General features: G+C 37.6%; 1 non-coding gene across 1 annotated transcript; it reads left to right on the plus strand.

The window, feature by feature from the left end:
* Positions 1-2,488: 2,488 nt before the first annotated feature.
* Positions 2,489-3,514, plus strand: LOC101304933. The gene is made up of 2 exons (XR_184028.1): positions 2,489-2,894; positions 3,004-3,514. It is a non-coding gene; the product is annotated as an uncharacterized LOC101304933 (transcript).
* Positions 3,515-6,764: the final 3,250 nt, after the last annotated feature.

Genomic DNA, 6,764 nt, shown 5'->3' on the forward strand with positions numbered 1-6,764 from the left:
ACCAAAAAAAAATAATTTTATTTTCATCGGTATGTTTGAACACTGTGCTATTTGTCAGGGGGTGCTTGCTGAAGAAGATGTGTTGATCGACTGACCACCGTACCATTACTCGCCTGCGGCCCCTGCCCACACTATTATCATCGGCGTTGCATTATCGGCTGTCTGAAGATTAATAATGTATGCCCAGCTTGTCCACGCTAGAATATGAAAGCAGGGGAGACATGAAGTACCCAACTCTAGCGAGCCCTAATCGTTATGGGATATGCTGGCTGCATTGTCGACAATCTCAACTTCTCAAGTGATGTAGCAAAGTGGGATTTCGCAGGTTAACGAAATAAATAACAAGACAGGTCTCTGATAGGAAAAAAAACATGTAATATATGTTATCATGACGTAGCCAAGATGGAATTGTTACTTGGACTAATTATAACACGCAAAAAAATTTCAACGAACTCAAATCTCGATAACGATAGAATTTTTTGTTAATTTAAGGGTCGTGAAAGAAACAGGCGAGCTTGAATAAGCCAGCCATTAAGACAGTCGAATAACATGCTAAAACGACTGAAAGTGGGAGGCAGTGATGATAATTTGAGAGTGACGAATTTAGCAATCAAGGATGAGGAGATAAAGAGACGGGGAGATGGACATACAATGTTTATGAATTTTAGAATAGAGACTTGACATTACTGATATCTGGCCAAAATTACATCTGCTTGATAAATGATAACCGGAACGATTTTTTTTTATCTTCAGATGAGTGATGGATTCAAATCGGTAAGAGAAATTTTAAATACACACCCCTAATCTCTTAATACACACCCATATTATTTTATGTTTCTATTGAGATTTTATAGGTAAGCTAAATGACCAAAACATACATCTATTATTAAAAAAAAAATCACGCTAGAAGTATTCTTTTCAACGTTTTCTACCCTAAAATAGTCGAAATCACGTCTTCTCCCCTAACCCCAATTCTTCTCCACAATTCATTGGGTTGTTTTTTTTTTTTTTTTTTTTTTTTTGTTGTTGTATCCGTATCAGTTTTAGTTTGATTTTACAGATCATATTGTTAAGTACTATATCTTTATCAGCTTTAGTTTGATCTTGTAGATCATATTGTCAAGTACTGCATTTTTATCATAACATATTTTATCGAATAACTAGCTATTTATGTTTAATAGCTACTGTACTTCTACACTTGTACTAGTTTGTGAATTTTGAAAACTTGTATTGGTGATTTGGAGTTGGGATATAATAATAATCATTTGATTATAAAATTGAACGATGATAACCACAAATTTCTAGCAAAAATTAGACGAAATAATATGTAAAAAGAGGTACCAAATAGTAAATATATATTAATTATATTAAATAACAAAATATTTCATAAATTCAGGGCATTTTAGACAGTTTGGGATGTGTATTAAGTATAATACTGAAATGAAAAACTTGATAGGTGGTGTATTAAGTAAGGGGTGTGTATTAAGATATTAGGGGTGTGTATTTAAAATTTCTCAATCAGTAAACATGGGTTTGCAAGAAAAGACAAGGAAATTAAATAAAAAAAACATTCTTCTTCATTACCTTTAAAAGAGTTCCAACAACTTACAAAGGATGGAGAAAAAGTCCACGCTAGGACCTAGGTACTACCAACGATTCAAAGAATTTATTGGACAGATAATAGGCAATACAATTGTAGTCCTAATACTAATTAACAGATACTTCTCCTATTATGTAGCCACACAGAATTTAGTATGGTTGCATTATTTCATCATGTCATTAGATGGTTTTTTTTCGTTTAAGTTTAGACAGTCGTCTCGTTAGAACAAACAAGAGACACAAATCCGTACACATTCCACTTCCGTCAACCATAATAGAATGGAGACTTATGAAAAACCTAAACAATCATTCAGCGTAGCAGCTGATATTGCTACTATGTAATTTTATTTAGATCAATAAAGTTTCTCACATATTTTCACTAAACAATCAAAAATTAAAAAGAATAAAAAAAACTTAAAGAAAAACCCAATTAAGGCCCACAAGCCAAATCCAGGCCTAGAAGCCCAAAGTTGCAAACGGGTTAGTTAGCCCAATTTCCCTTTTTCTTCGAAGGAAAAGAAAACCATTTTAAAAGACGCCATCGCCGCCGCTGAGGAATAGAGAGAAAAGCATGCAGTCCCCAGCCCTGTTTGGGAGTTATCATATAGGGTGCGTTTATTGGCACCCCACAAACCACTTTGTTCACCCCACGTTCTCTTCACACCCCGCTTATATATTTTTAAGAGAAAATTACATAATAGCACATGACCAAGTTTAAAAACACAAAAAACCCACTTTTATAATTTCTTATACAAATTACTACATGAGTCCAAACCCAAAACTAATAGCATTAGGCCTTATCTGAATTTTGCCTATCAAATGACCATAATACCCTTCATTCCCTCACTTCTCCTCTCTTTTGTTTCTGACTGTGTCTTTTTCTAGATCTGCTCTTATCTGCTTTTATTCTGTTCTCTCTCTCTCTCTCTCTCTCTAACTCACATGATCGGAAAATTGAACATCATCGAGATCAAGAAATTGAACCAGCTTAAGAAAGGGAAGCTGGAGAAATTGATCGGGATCAAGATCGATCAAAACAAGCTCACTATCCGAGGGATGAAGACGGACGATCTAGATCTCGGCCTACGATCTGAACCGCTTCGCCCTAACGATCTGGAGAAGGCAAATAGTCTTTATTAAGTCGCGTTGGAGGAGAAGGATTGGATGATAAGCTCGGCCTTGCGTCATCCGACGAGTTTAGCGGTGAAGCGGTGAAGTTATCCGGCAACTTATCTGTGATTTTAGAAGTTGTGTGCACTGTGCAGCGTTGACATGTTGCTTGGGATTAAGATGGGGTACAATACATGTGATTGTTGCTATTTTTCATTGTAATTGTTCTGGTATTCAGATGAATTGGTTTGAGATTATGTCTTGATTTGAGAGCTTTTTATGGTTTAATGTCAGTGAGAAACGAGACTATTGCTAATGGAGGTGTTTTGTCAAATATTCATCGGAAATCTGTTGTGGAAGAAGACTTTGGAGGGTAAGGAGACAAATGAATTTGAGTTTCAGTCGTAGTAGCAGTTTCTTAGTTAATAGTAGCAGAGTCCTAGTAGGCAGTAGAAGTGTAGTAGCAGCGACAATAAAATCGTCCTAATAGGTAGTAGTAGCAGTAATAACGTCTTAGTAGGCAGTTGCAGACTTCGAAGTTGGCAGTAGCAGCTACGGGCATCAAAGTCGACAGTAACAGCTACGGGAATCCAAGTCGGCAGTAGCAGTGACCAGCATCCAAGTCGGCAGTAGCAGCGACGGGCATCCAAGTCAGCAGTAAAATATGTAGTGAATGGTAGTTTGATAAAATATACAGTGACAGATGTAATGTGGACATCAATTTGTCCTAATTTGTTAATTTTTGTCCTTAAATGTGTAAAATAATGTCTAAAGGATGTATTTGTAAACTGAAATTTGGTTAGTAATTAATGTGTAATTTACTATATATTTAATTATAAGTCTACTTTGTTCACCAATTTACAATACCTAAAATACCCTTTTCTCATTTTTGTTTTGTTCACCCTAAATTCTTTTTTCACCCTACATATATTTTTTTTCAATTTCAGATTTGTTTTGTTCACACTACATTCGATCTTGTCTCACCCTGCCTATATATTTTTAATTTTTAATTATAAATTTACTTTATTTACCGATTTACAATACAAACAATAAATAGCCATTCAACTCCAAAAACAAATGAATTGAAGAAAACCGTAAGATTAATATCATTTGGGTAAGTGGAATCACAAACTGAACAATAAAAATCACATTAAGGTATTCCCAATTAAAGAAAAAAAAAACTCTCAAACTTAACAACTCATTGGTATCCATCGATATCAAGATGCACAACGTCTGTAAAATCTACTTGAAAAAAAACTGTAACACCGATGAAAAAAAAAATTGAATATATATAAGTGAGCGATTAGACATGGAAATTTACATACAAAATTGATATGAAAAATAATGAGTAAAGGGATAGACGAAACATCAATAAAGAAAAAATATATATATAAACAGTTCATCTCATCTTCAGTTGAGTGCTAGTGTCTTCTTCAGACTTCATAAAGATAGAATATGATAAATTATGGGTTAAGATTTATGAAGTATGTGTTTATCTAAAAAAAAATTATGATTTGTAACAACTTATTGTCTCTTGCTGTAATTTTACATTAGGATATAGTAGTTATTCAATAAATCAACAACATATGGGATGAAGAAAGTGGTCTGTGGAGCGACACCCATCGTATATTTAGCAGCCATGTTTTTCAAGTCCATAGAAACAAGAAATTCCGGAGCACCGTTGACGTAATTCCGATCAGATTCCGCTGGAGTACGGGATATTCAAACTACAATCCAGAAACCGATCAGTACGATCGTGACCCACCAATTCCGATTCTGAAACGTATTAGAACTCTCAAGTTGCGGTTCTCGAGGGAGAAGGCGAGTGGAGATGCAAAGACAAGGATGAAGAGATTTGCAAGGTACAAGAGGATCATAGCTGGGTCTCCGAGAGAAGCGAGCGAGTTACGGTACAAGTTGGGCAGGTATCTCTGCACAGCTATGCGTCTTCCCGAAGATAAGCACTCGTCTATTATTGATCAAATAGTAAGAAAACTTCAAGATAAAGAAGCCGACCCCGATAAAGTTATCGAGGTGGCGATCGTGGAGGTAATATTTAGAGATACGGAGGAGTCGTTGCTGTTGGACTTTGAGGACAACGACGATTACTATAGGGCAAAGCTGATTCCGGCAACTGAATCATTCATCCAGGCTTTGGAGGAAGCGAGTCCACCTGATGATGATGATGAATTAGAGTGTGCTATTTGTATGGAAATGTTTGCACAAAAAAATCATAGCAGCGTTACTCAGTTGCCCTGCTCACACTATTATCATCGAGATTGCATTGTCCCGTGGCTCCACATCAATCATCTCTGTCCTTCTTGTCGACACCCTAACTCCCTGAGTTGACTGCATTGTTGCTGCCACTATGCTGTGTATTATCCTCAGAAACTCCTACCTTGTTGTCTTATTTATCTATTTAGTTTGTTTCCATGTTTTTGCTGTCTGCATCATCCATCTCTTGTGTCCGTATCTATCTATGTAGAAAACTCCAGTGTTAGATTAAATTTCAAACTGTTGTCAATTGCTATGATCTACATTACATGTATGCTGTTTAGTCTTCCCATTTATAGTCAATTCTATTGTTTGATCCTGGGATGTTTCTTAAACCACTTCTTCTTTACAGTCGAAAGCCACCTTTCTTCGTTTCTTTTTATTTTTGATGTTTCTGGCATTGTCTTCATCGTTTGGGTTCAGCAGATGGTTCCGTAGTCTTGTTAGGGGTGCTAGATTGTCTATCATAAGTGCTATGAATTTGGCTAGGATTCCAGACCAGCTTGGCTTGGGCCTTGAGTGATTTAGTATAGCGTTTTAGCTAGCCTCATCTCTAGCATGGCTGTGGGCTCGATACATCTTTGTACTCTTGATAGCTATAGATTGATTTGGCATGTTTGTAAATTCTTTTGTATCTCTAGCAGGGAGACGTCTGGAATGCTCCGGAGCGTCCGTGCTCCGCGTTTGTTTTTTGACAGAAGTAAAAAGTGAATAAATCGGTTAACCCGTCGATTGCAAGCACGCCGTTGCTAGGCGCGTCTTGCGTGGGTATTAGTTTTAAACTTTTAATTGTTTTTTTCCTTTGATAAGTTTTATTCCTCAGATCTGAGGACTTGGTAGTGCGAAACACAGTTTCGGTCTGGGTATCTCTCCTCTATCTGTCATCGTTCTTTGTTTTCTGGGTTGGATCCGGCTTTGATAAGTCTTATTCCTCAGTTAAAATACAGTTACTCATTTCAAGGGGCAAGTGGGCAACAATGGACCAAAACCCAGATAGAACATGTAGCTAGCATTACACACAAAGAAGTAACAGAAATCAAAACCTGCATGCTGTGGAAGAGATTATCCAGCTGCCATGTCCCTTATTTGTGTTCATGTAATTGACAAGAATCTCATCCTCATAAGGAGTCCATGGACGTACCTCTCTTCAGCCCATTCTTGTCACAACATGGAGTCCTTCCCACCTCTAGATTTTGATTCCAAGCAGACAAAAAAGAAAAAAGAGAGAGAAGGAAATAACAACCACCACCACCACCAACACAAAGCACAAACCCACCACTACCAAACCCACCAACACATTATGTTTCTCTCCCTCAGTCCTGCAACTGAAGAGACAAACAATGGAAGATCTGTGGAAACGACCCAATAGCTTTGCCGAAGAAGCAACCAAGAAATCAGACCATCACCGTTTCACCACCTCCCGCGAGTTCGCCGCCGAGCCCTCCAAGGAAGCCAACGAGATCAAAACGGCCGCTCTTAAGCAAGCCGATCAGATCAAGGAGAGGGAGATAGATCGATCTCATTCATTGATATTCCCATTAGACTATTCAGTGACCAATTTACCCACATCCAACTCGTCTACCCTCTCTTGATTGCGGATGAGTTATGCAACTCACGCGCTTAAGGAGACTAACGGGAGACTAACACGGACGAAATACACACGCCAATGGAGGATCGACACGTAACCAAGACAAACGCGGAGCATTGACGCTCCGGAGCATTCCAGAACTCACCCTCTAGCAGCAAGTGAACATATTGATTCCTTTCTCTTGGTTTACTTT

Source organism: Fragaria vesca, linkage group LG2, assembly GCF_000184155.1.
Source record: "Fragaria vesca subsp. vesca linkage group LG2, FraVesHawaii_1.0, whole genome shotgun sequence".
Classification (NCBI taxonomy): domain Eukaryota; kingdom Viridiplantae; phylum Streptophyta; class Magnoliopsida; order Rosales; family Rosaceae; genus Fragaria; species Fragaria vesca.